Source organism: Lonchura striata, chromosome 2, assembly GCF_046129695.1.
Source record: "Lonchura striata isolate bLonStr1 chromosome 2, bLonStr1.mat, whole genome shotgun sequence".
Classification (NCBI taxonomy): Eukaryota; Metazoa; Chordata; class Aves; order Passeriformes; family Estrildidae; genus Lonchura; species Lonchura striata.
Window position 1 is genome coordinate 64961125 of NC_134604.1, and position 16087 is coordinate 64977211.

The 16087-nt window shown below is 35.5% G+C and overlaps 1 long non-coding RNA gene across 2 annotated transcripts in view; it reads right to left on the reverse strand.

The window, feature by feature from the left end:
- The window catches only part of LOC116183560 (uncharacterized), an 87548-nt gene extending 72815 nt beyond the window's left edge, over window positions 1-14733 (reverse strand). The window contains exons 1-3 of one of the 2 annotated variants that reach the window (XR_013342071.1): window positions 14609-14733; window positions 11409-11491; window positions 10788-11007 (exon numbers count right to left, since the gene is read on the reverse strand). This is a non-coding gene — a long non-coding RNA (uncharacterized LOC116183560). Of the gene's footprint in view, window positions 1-10787; window positions 11008-11408; window positions 11492-14608 lie in introns of those variants that run through there. The other variant, XR_013342070.1, reaches the window with a different exon arrangement.
- Window positions 14734-16087: the final 1354 nt, after the last annotated feature.

The following is a 16087-nucleotide window of genomic DNA, read 5'->3' on the forward strand; positions in this document are numbered from 1 at the left end:
TTTGGGATGGGGCTTTTTGTTTTTTTTTTTTTTTTTTTTTTTTTTTTGTTGTTGTTGTTTTTTTTTTGGTCTTGGTTTCCTGTTTTTTCTTTTTGTTGTTGTTGTTGTCATTTGTTTTGTTTTTGTTTTGATTTTGTTTTTTTTATTTAAACTCTAAGATAGGACTTTGTGCCAAAAAATTTATTTGTTTTTCCAACTGCATCAGTTAGTGTAATAAAAAAAATCTTTTATGTGAAAGATTTGATGGATATAAATACTGAAGGTTACTGATACATGCATCAAAACTACATTTATGCAACTCAATAAATAATCCACACATTGGCTGAGCTAAGCTGATATAGTACTATTTACCATTTTTTACCTTTAATTTAAAATAATTCAGTGCTACAATGCATAAAAAAAAGTTAATTAATAACTGAATCTGATATGAATTAACATTTTACAGAAAATAATTGTTCCCATATTACTCATTTTCAGACATGAAGACAATCTGCCATATGTCTAAACTAGCATCTTTGATTTTACACTGTTTAAGAATAAACTGTATTCTGAATCAGTCTTTTTTAATCCTTCATGTATAATTGAAGATAAAAAAATCTGATAAATAATCTTCTGATGTTAAATTTATTCACAATGATAAATAACTGTTCTGCTTCTTTGTCTGTTCTGCCAGGAAGTGAGAAAATAAATCTGATCTAACCATGAATAATCTGAAGTATTTGCATGTTTGGAAAACTATTAAACTTAGAGAAATTGATTTATTTGCACAGTGAAAAGGAAATATTTATATTCCTTTTAGAAGCATGAATCATTTTCATTCCAGAACATAGGAGTTTGCCATTAAAATGAGCACTAAAAAGTTATTGAAAACACTCATTTTGAATGAAAAAGTATTTCTAAAGTATTGTAAAATGTAAGAAGTCATCATGTTTTAACTAAACTTAAATATAACTGTGGCACTGAAATAGGTCAACCTCTGAAATCAGATGGCATGATATTATTGATGCGTGAAAATGAATTTGAAGGATTAATAATTACATTTGGAAACAAAATAGTTACATGCTGTAATTATAGTGTTAAAATACTGACTTGCTCCAAATGTCTATAAAGGAGAAGAAAGTGCATGTGTTCAGAGGGTTTTTTAAACATGATTATGTCTAATGTTGTATAATTTGATTAAGAGCTCCATTCTGGTAACCTTCCTAATGTTAATCAGTTTATAGAAGGGACTCTTCCATGACTGAACCTCTCAGCCTGGCTGAAAGCATTAGTTTACATTTTGTAGAGCATTCTTATCTAATTTTGTATCTGTCTGTATTGCTCTTTAACATGAAAACAATGCATTTTTCTATCCATATGTTTTTGACATTTTGTACCCAATATTATATTTTTATTCATCATTTAGATGCCTTGTATTAACATTTTAAATGAGAGTATTATAGCTTTATGAAAAGTAAATTAAGTGCAAATGGAAATTCAGCTAAATCCAGCTAGAAGCTAAATTCAAGCTATGCAAGAGATTGCAAATACTGGGGGTTTTTAAATCATGAGTGTGTAATAGAAGTGAGAACATTTCCTAGTTTCTATGTGCATGTTCTGATAACATCTCACATCTCTGTCTCCGAGGCAGAGCCATCCCATTATTTACTGTTTTCACAGGCCACAGTTCCAGGGTATGTTGCCATATCCATCAGTCACTAAGTACAAGAGCAATCTATGTGACTAGCAGGAGCTACTCAATTTCCTTGTGGCAGAACTTAATGTTCTAACATAAAACCAGCTTTCAAGACAAAGTCAGCACTGGATTTAGATGATGTCAACTTCCCACAGACAGGAAAGCATATGAATCAGTGAAATTCAGAATTAAGGCTACTGAATACACTGAATGCATAGCTATCATGCTATATACCGTAGTTCATAGTATAGAACAGCATAATAGTAATAGTATATTGCACTGTGACAGCACAGCGCTCTGTTTGGAAAATAAATCTAGACAAATCTATACATTTATTTAAAGCTCTGAAAAAAAAGTCTAAAGAATGAAGAAAAGGCTAGAAGTGTTTTGCCCACATCACAGCTTGTCTCTTATGAGCACCATTCCAGCCTACACAGCAGCTGTTGAGCTTTTGCCCTTCTGAGATATAAGTAAAACATTTTTCCTCATTTGTAGAAGAGTGGCTGCCCTTCTTTACCAGATGGTGGCAGAAATAAGAAGTGGAAATGCCCAGAGGCAGAGATGCCCAGAGGAAGGCCCAAATTTGACCCATTCTTGTTAACTATTCATTCCTGTTAACATTTCATTGTCTAAGTGCCTCTTTCAACAGATTTTCTTCACTAAGTCAGCTTTCTTAGGAAGTTTACCAACCAGAGAATGAAACAAGACATCACTTTACTACCACACTCTCAGCCCCCTTCTCTGAGAGGAACTTCTCTCAGAGGCTTCTCCTTGAAACAGGTGCATACCAATACACACGTAACTGGGTAAGTGCATTCCTGAATCTCTCCCCTTCCTTCCCCATATGCCAACAGATAGGTAGGCAACCAGGAAACTGAACTAAACTTATCAGGATGTGTTTGGCTACCTTTTTAACTGGATTGACACTGAAAAAGATGAGGCTATATGTTGTGACAAAATTATGACAGGCTGTGTGACTTTAACTAAATCTCTGTTGATGTTCAGGTGCATCCATGTGGAGCAGATGTCCTGCTCTTATATGACAAGTCCCTCCAACATTTCCCTCCAGCCTGTTTTGCTAGGACTTTCAGCTTTAGTGATTGGCTAGGTCCTATGTGAGCCCTGCCAGCAAGACACTGCCCTGACTAACTCTTTGTTGTCCAGGGTTGCCAGGAAAGATTATTTGAGACTGAGACAATGCCAACTGGTATGGGATGCCATCAAAGCAGGGAGCAGGCTGAGTCCTGGCCCGGTAAGGTGACCTATAGACAATGTGCAAACGCACACGCCAGCCCTGCCTGCTGCACCATGCACATACACTCGGGAATTTCTTTCACAGTTTTCTGTTCTAAGATTTCTAGTGATAAAACAGTGACTGAACAAAAGCTGAATCCATCAGGTTTGGGGTGACAGTTTAAAGCTGTAGGGGATGAAGGGGGCAGGGAGGGGAGGGAGGGAGGGAGGGAGGGAGGGAGGGAGGGAGGAAGGAAGGAAGGAAGGAAGGAAGGAAGGAAGGAAGGAAGGAAGGAAGGAAGGAAGGAAGGAAGGAAGGAAGGAAGGAAGGAAAATGAAGCCCTGAACACTAACTAAACTACTGTAATGATAAAGACAATTATTTGGAATGTAGAATTCCACAACCACAGAGATGTGAGCACTTAGGACTCAGTTACTCAGTTATTATCTACTTCTTTGTGGAAAACTTGGAGATAAAAATCCCTCTTCTTTTTTCTTTTTTCTTTTTTTTTTTTTTTTCCAGTTGGATGAGGAATGGGAATGTTTTTGAAGTCTTGAAAGTTTTAATGTGCTGAGAAATACAACCGTCTGTGTTCAATAATTTGTCCAGCACAGGGCCATTGACATATGAGTATTGCCTTGCAAGACATCTTCCTGAAACCTTTTAAGGCCGTTCCTTTAATTTCAAAGTTGTAAAACCCCTTGATTTTATCTCTCAGCTCAGATGTAAACAGTGCTTTTAAAGTCAGAACGAGGCCAATTTGAAACATTTTGTTCTCATAGTCAGGATGGACTAAATTTAAAAGTGCTAGTGAGCCAACACCTGCTACAAATAAAAGAGAGGCTCAGCTTCATGCTCCAAATTTATTTTTCACTGCATATGGAAGATGTGATAAACCTCCAATAGGCTGCTTGGCAGTTTTATGGGGAAAACACAGATAAGCAACAATATTAGAAGAACACAGTATAATGATATGTAAAGAGTTATTCTTTCAATGGATTATTGCTGATGGTCAGTCTACATTTGAAAGCATTTTGAGAAGAAATTTCTTTCTACACAGCCTGATTAGATTGTAGAAATAAAGAGCATAAATCTGCTTCAGAAGAAACTGAATATAGAGAAAGAAAAATCAAGAGGCTATAGCAATATGCTTGATTTAGAGACATAGCTGATGAAATCAGACTTTTATTTGTACTTCTCAGAAACAGCAAGGGATAATGAATCATTACATTTTGTCTTCTGCTGATGAAATGTACATTTACTTCTATTGTATACCCAGAATAAGATTTCAAAGCATTGTGTATGCTTTCCTGTTTTTCTCCTTGCAAAAGTGAATGTCCCACTGAGAGGACCAATTCCTTGTGTCAGTAACAGGCAAAAAAACATATTTCACATTAGATAGAATTTGAAACATCACTGTTAAGGAAACCATTTTTCCATACTCAATTATTTAAGCTTTTCTGCAGTTTTGGGTTTTTTTCCTTACATATTGTTGTATACAGGGCTTCTACAGAGTGTCAGAGTCCAAAAAAAAGACAGTCTGAATAACAAATCCAGCTGCATGCAATCACACTGCTTTAATATCTCTAGACCCCTCCCTGAAATACTCTCTGCCAATATGTCTGCCAAAATGAGAAAATCTAGTTAACAAGTTTTCTATAATCACTTTCATCATGCTGATGAGTCAATATTTATTCATTCTTGTATTCTCCATATTAATTTGATTTATCTACCTGTGTTCAGGAAGCCATACTCCAGTCAGCTTTAGTACAGGAATGATGGCACAGACATAAGTCTCTAGAAATCTCTAGAAGCATAGCAAGAATCCTGGATACATGCCTACACTGCTAGTGTATGCTGAAATCAATTGTGAACATCATTATTGCTATTGTTTTGAGCACTTATTCTATTGAGGTGAACATTATTATGACAAAATGAAGCATAATTGTGTTTTGCTCCACTCTGAATATAATCTCTGAGTTAGTCTTCAAGACAGAGGTAATCAATTCCTTAGACATCAGCAGAGAATTTAGTTTTGACCTCCAGGAATCACAATACTACTGTGAGTGTCACTGCTGCTATAAGAAGTCCATGAACATGTTCAAAACCTCAAACCCACAATCTAACGAGGAATCAAGAAAGGTAACTGTAAATCCACTCCAAGGCCAGCAGGGTAGTGTGGTCAGACTGGAGAGAAATTATCAATAGAGCTTTTCATTTTATTATAGTGTCCTGACAGCAGTTTCAGAAACCCCTGGAGTTGTCTCTGACAGGGAGGTTTCTGGATGGCATCTGTTTAAGCAGTATTGGAAATAAAATACATTTTTTGTTTTTCTGCTATTCTAACAATGGCCTTGGCAACATGCAAATTACAGTTTGCAGACTTAAAAAAGTAAAGCAGATACAGATGTATCTGTCCTTTTTCTGCTTCCTTGTTGCTTATACACTTCAGACATGTAGTTAATGATCCTGTGCCACCAAATTTAAATTATAAAGCTCTTTTTTTGTTGGGAGCTGTTCTTCATCATTATTACTCTCTTTTGTGGAGGTCAACAAATAAAACAGATATTTGGTTTATAACTGAAGTGCTGAAGTGATACTTAATGTACTAGAAACTTCGTATTCCCCATCAAATTAGGGAAAACCAGACAATGACACTCCTATTTCATATTCTAAGTCCAAGAGGGACTTTTTCTCTTGACTATCCTTTTCCACCAATCATTTTGCTATGCCTGTTTTTTTATAAAGTTTCTAAAATCAGGCTTAGACAAAGCTCCTCAGTTAGAGTATATTAACAGATCCTCTCTAATGGAATTTTACCATTTTTTCAACTCAATTTAATCATACATTTTAGGTTCATATTTCACAGTGTTATTATAAATAGGCAAACATACTGGCTTCATAGGGTCGTTAAAAAGCTCTCAGCATTGGCTCTTTGGCTGTAATTTTGGTTTATGGGAGCTGTTGCACAGTTTGGAAAGTTAAATATTATACTTCTCCTCCTGACCTCTAAATCTCATGGCTATCAATATGAAAAACTAATTCAAATGGAAAATCACCTCTCAGCTACCTACAGAAATGTCTGCTTGACATTCTACTTTGTAATGCCTGGATTTCAACTTAGATGGCAATGACATGCTATCTAAAAATATTCTCATGCCTTCTAAAATGTATAATTAGAGCTGGATTACCATAACTGCTATATATTTGGGCTTCATTCATTCCTGTATGGACAAAACATTCAAACGTAGATATTTTGTTTCAGCAGATATTGATGACAGCTGCTGTGCCCCCTCATAACAACTGTTTACATTTAATTGGAAAATCAAGTGATGAAAATACTTAGAAATTTGAAAACAGACTTTTTTATACAGAAAGATTGTGACAGCCTTTACCCCAGACTGATAGTAAAAGAAGTTCAAATGCTTTCTGGTATTGCCATCCTCCATATGACAGATTCCCTGGCTAGAATACATTTTTCCTGCTCCGGGACTTCTATAGTGAATCATTGAAGACTGAGTCTGACTGGGGAATGTGACCAGAAGGAGAAAGTAGTGATAGCAGGAAATCACACTATCTTCTAGGACAGAAGCATTTCTAAATGGAAATATACCTTTTCAGTGAGTTTACATGATATTCCTATGTGTAGAATTACAGTTTTTTAATTAAAACTTTTCATGGAAGCATGTCTGGCTTTAAGAAAAATAAACTTAATCAAACTTCAGTTTCCACTAGGAAGATGTAGGGTTTGGTTGTTCAGGTTTGTTTTTCAACTGCAAAATGTAGATGAAGAATTCAAGGAGAAAACAGGGCAGAATTGCTTTGAAATTTGATGAACTATGCAGAGTACTTTTGCAAAGGCAGAACAAGTGTAAACCATTCTTTTTCACACTTACCTGAATCCTCTTTTCATGGCAACTTATTTCCAATACATTCTACATCCTCAGCTGTTCTTCCAGAAATCTTACAGTGCATGAAATTCCTTCTTTAGCTTCTTCACTATTCTAAGAGAGATAGGACCTTGCAGGTTTTTGTGGTCATAACTTTCAAGTAATTGGAATTTAAAAAAACCTCCAAGAGTTATTTCAAAAGACCTGCAAGAGACGTTCCATATCAATGCTTTCTACTTCCCAAAAAAAACCCAAAAAAAACCAAACCCAAACAAAAAAACAAAAAAAAAACCAACAAAACAAAACAAAACAAACAACAACAACAAAAAAAAAATTGTAAAATGAACTTTGAATCAATTTAATTTAAGGGTGATATTTTTAGATTCACAGAGTATGATTTTCATTGGGTTTTTTTCCCATTCTTTTATGTTTTCACTGTTTTATTGATTTAAGGAAACAATTTGGAACACATTTTTCACACTGTTTTGTCATTAATTGGAAAATATCAGATCGCTAGTTATAAGCCAATGTAATGGAATTCACACTCATTCAAGTGATGAGTTCACAAAAAGTATTATTCTCATGCTCTGCTAACTGCAGCTCTTACCACTGTTGCTTATTCCTCTGACTGTTAGAACACTGATTTTTCTATTTGTTAGTGGAATATAAGCATTTTTACAGAATAGTGCAATAGCTAGTCTGTAGTGTAGTCCTGAATCTACTTCAAGAACACACCAGCAGCATCCCCACCCTTTGCTGATGTATTAGCAGCTTTGTCAAGTTTGGTGTCAGTCTATTGAGAGAGTCCTAAGGCTGCACAGAAAAACCTGTTGTAAGAAAATCAAGGAAAAATGAAGTACATAATGAAATATACAAAGAATTGTTAAATGAATTTATTTTATTAATTAATTTATTTGTTTATTAATAATTTATCAATAATTTATAATTTATTATAATTTATTTGTTAATTAATTCATTTAATAAAATTTTATTTTAATTAATTACATTAAAAGGTGAACAAAAATACATTAGGAAAGGCATAGATCTCTTGGTAAAGAAGACAGACGAGACAGAAAGAGAATGAATAATAAGTATGAAATGAATAATAGGTAAGATACCTGAACAAAGCATGGATGTGTTGTAATTTTGTGTAACTTGGAAAAACAACCAGAAGACATGAATATGCCTTTGAAGATAAAATGATGAAGTGTTATTCCATCTGTTGTGTTCCTTATGGTCAGGATGAGCTGTACCAACTTACCTCACAGTAAATCTGATTTAAAAGAAATATTAAAATTAGTAAAAAATCTTTCTGACTTGAGGCTAGCTAAAGCACTTAAGCAAACTACATCACAAGGTCAGCAAATTCAAATAAAACTGGCTTTTCAAGGACTAATTAAGCAAATATTTTGAAGTAGTATATACTTAATTCTCTCTCTTACTATCTAAAATGATTTGCAGTTCTTCTGGCAGATCTGCCTAGTCCTCCATTTTTATTGCTATATATGTGTTGAGCTTGAACATAAAACTGTTTTTCCCAGCTACAAAACAATGACCTAAATGTCAAATTACTTATGTGGATTCATGCTAATGTAATCAGCTAGATAACTGGCATTGCTCCTGATAAGACATAACATGAGCAGGAAAAAGAATATAATTTTGGGTTTGATACTAATTAAATGCAAAATATATATACTTCTCAGTATTATGATTATTTGCTCTGTCTCCTAGTAGGTAAACATTCAGCTTGGAGATCTGAGGAACATTTTTATTCCTTATTCACAGTATTCAGAAAGAAATTATGACCACACCTTGTTACAGAGACATAACACACCTAATTTCATAATAAGAAATAAAATAATGATTTCAATGATTTAGGATTTGTTTATTTATTAGTCTTTTCCTCCCCTGCTGTTTTGTCAACAGCAGAGGGGAACACCGGAGCAGGGAAGAATCTGACACGTCAACTTTCACAGGCCAAACAAAATCAAGTCTGAATGACAGAGAAGTCCTGAGTGATTGTTTTTGGTTTCTTGAATAATTACTCATAGGAAAAAACTAGATTTCTAAGTCATTATCTCTGATATTGAGATATACTTTTATCACCAATTCGAATATACACTCCTGTCATTTGAGTGCAAATTTAGGAATAGAATATTTAATGTTATCCACCACAGTCAGTAAGATGAAGTCATAATAATTATTACCAGCATAGTAAGAACTTCTCTGTCAGTAAGTGACAGAATATAAAAAGGTGTGCTTTGTTGATCTCTATAAAAGTGCATTGACTTGCCAATAGTTACTGAGAGACTTCAGGAGGCTTTTTTTCTTTTCTGTATGTAAGTTGAAATAGCAGTTTTGATAAGTCATTGAAACTCTTTTGTTCTTTTTCTCTGTGCTCATGCTGGGTCCTAACTATAACCTTCCAATGCAATTTAAATAATCCACAAAATATGACACCTGCTGCTACCAGGGGAGGATATACCAGGGAGGCATTGTGGTTTCCACTGGAAACCTTACAAAGATCTGTAGTTTTACATGGTAACATAAAATATTGCCCTAAGTTTTCCTTTGAGTGTAAAGAGCTTTATGAAGCAAAAACTCCCAGAGTGAGCCTGAGAGCAAAGGAAAAATTTTACACGAAATTTAGGAAGCCACTTGATAATTGTCACATAACTCTGGTAATGAGTATTGAAGTTTTCAAGACCTTGGAAGAGAAACACTTTCCAGCAGTTCACATGTATTTTCCATTGGTATCATTAGTGTTAGAAAGAGGAGAGTGAAATTCCAGTTATTCCAGTATTTTAATGCTGCATGTGTGATCTATCTTTTTGCTCTTGGTCTTACTTTTCCTTCAGAAACTCAGATGAAAAATTTTGGAGAGGATTTTTGTTGCAAGCAAACTTAATTAATTGGCTTATGTGTCTTCTGTCACTAGCAAAGAACACATTTTGTGAAAATTTGAATACCCTAATTTCTAACCATCACACGAAATTTCTTTATCTTTGGGAATGTGTAACACTACTGCAATTTAGGAAAACTTTCAGATAGGGTGAATAAAGCAGCCTTTGCCTTCACCATTCTCTTGCATGAGGAGCACCATCAGTGGATCCTAGATTATTATAATTTTTTTTTTTGATGACCCATAATTACCTTCACTAGAAGAGGTTTGGGTTTTTCTACCATGAATGTGCAATTTATTTCATCTTGCAACAGGCAGGATGAACACAGCTTATAGAATATGAGCTCCACTGCTTATAGGATACTTTGAAGTATCAGAGATGGGAAAAGGACCCTCACATCAGGAAAATATGAAGATCAATTCCTGCTGGATTATAGTGAGAAAGAACCATTGTTTGAAAAATAATCAGATGTAGGACACACTGTTGTAAAACTCCCATCAGTGGAACTGTTCATAGCAGTGGGAGGATAGACCTGATTGCATCCTGCATACCACAAATAACTGTGAGGTTCAATTGAGGGAGATTCTTCTTGTCGTACTCAGTTGCATATTATTGTTATGTTCTGTTTGATGACTGTTTAGCTCCTGTTTTTAATACAGACTTTTCTATTTTATTGGTAAGAAATGTTTTTTTCACAGTGAATTTTTGTCAAGAAGCATGAATTTCTGTGAAATTACTGTGAAAGCAGCAAATTTTTTATGAAAGATAAAACAGAGTATTTTGATGCTTTGTTTTGCTTCCCTTCCCCTACCTTTGTAAATGAAGGATTTTTTTATTTTTCAGCTAACATTGTTATATTTAGTTCTAGAATTTTTCATCAAATATGAAATAAAAGTAATTTAAAAAAAAACCCCAGTGTTCAGTAATGTGTACTTTAAATAAACAGAGAGGTGATAAGCAAACACTTTCAAAAGGAAGGATGGAAATCATGCTTAATAAATTAATGTACTCCTTAATTCATTATTTTCATATTTCTTTTAGACTAAAAGGGCAGAAGGCCAAAAAAAAACAGCTACAGTCATAGATGTGTTGAGAGGATCTTCCATTTTTTTATTCAAAGAGGTACTGAACCAAAAATTAATTCCTGCAGAAATCCTTGCCCATGGCAATGGCAAAACATTTATCTCCAATATTTTGAAAGATGCAATGCATTTCCAGAAATCTTTAGTAAAATGGCCATGGAGACTATTTGAATATGATCTTCACCAGCAATCTTCAGGGCCATAGTTCATTGCAGCACCCTGCCTGTACCAGGATGAAAAGAACTGTGCTTCAGCAGCCAGCAGACCAGACACAGAGTTAACACACTGGCACAACTCATGCTTGGGTCAATTGCAAAAATACTTTCTTAGGAAACAAGCTGATCCACAAAGGGCAGGCCAGTGCCACGTGTCTGGTATTTCACAAGGGACTGGGGAGAACACTAAACTCTGGGCATGAGTTACCTAGAGAGAAACCATGTTCACTGTGATGGCCCCTTCAGGCTTTCTTGATTGCCTTCAAAAATTTCATTTTAAATATTTATTGAGATGCCATCTCACAACTGCACGCAGGGTTAAGTTTATGGGTAATGACTATTTGTATGTAAAAAGCTTTGAACAAGAGGATTCCTTTCTGTTTCTTAAAAAACAACACCCAGATCTTACCTCAGCTCCTGCAGTTAACAATCTTTCACAAATGGAGGCAAGGCTTTTCTTGTTACTACTATCAGTGCTCCAGATTTTCATCTCTAGAAATTTTTGAAAATCTGAGTGTTAGAAGGAAATAAAACTCAACTCTGCACTTCTACAAAACTACAAATACTTCACATCAAAAAATTGACTAGAAAAGGAAATAAATATTATTCCTGAAAGCATCTCAGCTATAAAATTTATAGTCTTTCTCACAGTGCTGCTTACCATTTCATCCTCAAGCAAACTGCCTCCCTGTCCATCTGAGAGAGAACTTATTTCTATCTCATTAGAAATCTTTATCTTTTAGAAATACCTTTAAATTTTTCATTATTATGGTATGTAGTTCTGTTTAATAAAACATTGACCAGAAACTCTACTGTTTTTATCCATTCTTGGTTTTATATGGTATCACTGGTGTCTTCTTTTCTTTTTCTCTTTCTCAGTATGTTATTTACTGTAGTTTTCACTGTTTCCCTGAAACAGCCTTGGGGCTGATGTCTGCCAGACAGCCCTGTTGTGTTCTATACAATGTGCCTGGGGCTAGATGATGATCACTTACTCTTTCCAAGTTTCTGTCATAATGTTTGTTCTGGATTGTGCTGAGCTAAATAAATTATTAAAAGCAACTGGATTATGCTCCCTTACCACATTTGAGTGAAAGGCCTCACTTCCCCCTGCATGGAGTAAATAATAGTATTTGTAGTTAGGAGAAATTTGACCAACATTCTCACTGTCCTCAGTAAGGCTCAAATTTCACCCACTTGCTGACATGCTGACTGCTGCACAGCTTTCCCAGTTTATTTTGTCCTCTTGTCTTTCACTGATATTTTTAAACTGGCGTTACTCCCCAAGTACACAGATGATGAGACCAGAAGGTCTGAAGGAGTACACAGAGCTTCTGTGGTGGCCCTAGGCCTCTCTTACAAAGGTATAATAAATACCATAGGTAGCTTTATAATTAATTAATTAATAATTTAACACAATTCTGTGTAAATACTTACAATCACCACTTAATAATGTATGAACATGATACACAAAGTCTGATCTGAATTAAGTTAATCTTAAAATAATTAAAAAATAAATCAAAGATTTTAAATGTATAAAATTTGAATATTAAGCTACACAAAGTAGGATATTAAAAAACAGTTAATCATAGACCAAAATGTGCTTTAAAATGCTAGTAATTACTTTTATGCACATAAAGATTACTTATGCAAAAATAGATCTATACAAATATCTTGCAGTGGATATTGTTGACTCCAACATGAAATAAATGAAGTTTACTGTTGGCTCTCTAAAGTCTTATAAAATCTATTTTCAGGAAAATGAGGCATTTCCATGACTTTTTTGGAGCATATTTGTCAAGTGACTAGTAGATTTATCCCTCCAGGAAAAAAACCTAAACTATTAAGAAATAAACAACCCCTTTATTTGTTCTGAATTTCAATAAATGAGCACTAAAATAAACTCTGAATCAAGAAATTTCAGCACTAATCAAGTCCAAAAAAGAACAAGAGCAAATCATTGTAAGAAAATGAATATCAGTAAATATGCACTGTAGAGCACATAAACATTGTTATTATAGCCAAGCTATGCTCATTCACACCAAGAAAATTCATTTATTCATCTCATATTGCTCATATAGATCAACATATAAATAGCTTTTTACAACAGGCACTTCCCTGAGAAGAATACAGACTTAACTGTGCAAGTGAGAGGGTCAGTAAACACTCACTGGCATTTGGTGTTGCTTGTTTCATATCTAACTAGAGGGGTCTGGAAAAAAGGCATAAACTGTGTGAACGCTTGATGTCCAGTGTTCAACCTCATTCCATTACTTTCTTAATTTAGTATATTTTGCACCATGGTTATATGGCTTTAAAAACAATAGGAGCAAAAGACATAGCAGCTTTTACATAGCAGCTGTGAAACTGGCTATTTCTGCACAGTCAAAAATGTTAGCTCTTTATTGCACTTCTGGATCTCTCTCCACATATTTGACATATAACATTAAAACTATTTTATGTTGGAGTTTCTTTTGTGTATGTTCCTCCCACAGCAAAACTCAGCGTGGCAGGGCAGGTGTGGTGTCACCTGTCCTGGCTCCTTCACCCCCTCACTGACACTGCCCCAGCATGGTCTGGGAGATTGGTCTGCAAACACCCACCCAAGATTTCATGTCCCACCCCTGGGTATTCATTTTACACCTCTGGTTCTTGCCATAAAATAAATAGTACTGTGGCACAGTCCTCTGAATGTTTTTGATGCTTTCTATGGAAGACAGAGGGGGAGGATGACAAATTAAAAAAAAAAATCCAAAACCTCAGAACTAAACCAAACCCCAAACAAGAAAAAAACCCAATTAGCATAGTTTAAGTTTGCCAGTATATGCACAGATTCTGTAACTGCGTCCTCTATTTTAAAATGCAGATGCATTCTGTGTGTCTTTATTGACATAAGATGAAACCTTGCCAAACACCATTATAAAGACAAGGCTATTTGTGAGCAAGACCATTACAAGTAGTTTGATGTCACCCATGTGTTCAAGCAGATTGGGTACTAGTCTGGGAAACACATTTTTTAATGTCTGAGTCTTTCTAAGTCATGGGTTGGAGGCTTCCTAATGAAGATTAATGAGAAAAAGATAGAAAGTAGGAAGAAAAGAAAAAAGCATATCCATTTATTGCTTTTAACTGGAATATTTCATATGAGACACCAAGACATTAGAGAAAGGCTGCAACTGAAACACTGTCTCATTATTATGTTGAGTCATTAATCACAGAAAGGAAGACTATCTGTTTTTTCTTCAGCTTCTGTCATTTTCTGAGATGGATCTCTATTTTATTAGCCACATGATTTTACAGGCAATAGACAGAAAATTTCCAATCATGTCCTGCTATCACAGAAGATTTATTTCTCATATGAATCTGGCAAGGTGGAGCAAATGGCAACTGGGGCCATTTTTTTGCCAAGACATAAAAAAAAAATTAAAATCCATGGACAATATAGGGTTAACTTCCTATGGGAGGCAATTCTGTATTAAGCTAACTTCCTCCAAGCCTTCATGTGAGCTTTGGTAGTTTTGAAAAACATTTCTTAAAATATAACTGAAAAAAACACTTCAAAGCAACATGTCAAACAAAGCAAAATTAAAGAGCATTTTTGGAACGTACCTAGGAAGGTCAGCTGAGCTTGACTTTCAGAATTACTTGTTCTGCTTCTGCTGAAAAATTTCTTCATCTAAACAGCTTTTACACTTTTAGTACAATCCAAATAAATTGTGAGAGAGGATATGACTGCAAGGAAAAAAAATGAATAATTCCTTTAAAAAACAGTTTTCCATGTAATGTTTAAATCCAGAATTAAAAATCCAGGGAAGTTCAGGCATGTCACATCATTTAGTGCTCCTAACATGGTTATTAATAAAACATTTTGGGCTTCTAAAATAGTTTCTCTCTAGCATCTTTTAGTGGAAAAACAGCTACAGTATGGCATACACTGCCCACAGTGTACGAGGTTTTTTTTTTTAGAATTAGAAGAAGGAAATAGAAGGAAATTTGGACTAATTCTATACATAGAAGATATTTCCTCTGCTATAGTTGTTAGGAGGGTGTAGCTTGGATGGTGGTCTGTGTGGGAGCCCCACGCTGAGCCGAAGCTGTCTGGGAATGCTGGAGGGGCAGGGAGGGACCCAAGCAGCAGGTCCTGTGCCCATGCCTGCCCTCCGAGCCCCCAGAGTGACAGACACTTGCTGCCAGCTAGGCTGGGGGCTGTGGATGGAGAAGCCTACATGCTGAGCTGGCATGGTCTCTGTGGGTATGTGCTGCCATACAGGAATCCTAAGGGATCCAGAAATTATTTCAGGCCCATTCAGCTGCTTGACTGTCACTTCCTGGTGCCTGGGTGATGACTGGCAATGTTTTAGCATGCTTTAAGGGAGCAGAGCTACAACTATCTGTGCCATTAAGCTGATGTAAAGTCTGTTTCTGAACATGAGATAAAAAGGAGACAGAGGAGAACTCTCTTAAATATCTCAGCTGCACAAGAGATCAACAAAGAGACATTTGTTACCAAAACAAACCCCATCTTATGAAGATACAAGCAATACCTGAACTGACTTACATTAATGGAAGTGTATAACTTGGTCAGATAACAATGAAGATTATTTATTTGATGCCTTGTGAAGGCTGACTTAGAACAGAGGCTAGATGGAGTTAAATAATAAAGTGGATATTTATTAAAAGGCCTCAATGAATACACCTTGGGCAGTAAAAGAGCCCAGCCAGGGCCACACCCAAGATGAGCCTAAAATGGTCACAAAATGGACAACCAATAACAGGGTCTCACGCTTTTATAAGTTCTGGTCCATTAGCATATTGGAGTTAATTGTCCAATTACTTTAGCCCATGAAGTCTTACCCTTCTTGTTTTTCTCTCTTCAGTCCACTGTTGTTTATGCTCTTGGGCCTGAAATTTGGATCATTTGTCCTTGGTCCCCAGCTAGAGAAGGAATTGTTTGGTCTGCCTAATTGTTTGCTGTCTCCTAATTTAAAGCTCAGAAGCTCAGAAGTAAACACCAAAGCAGTACAGAAGCTGAAAAATATAAAAGCTAAAACCTGAGGCATGATTTCACCATGCTGCTCAAGGGTATCA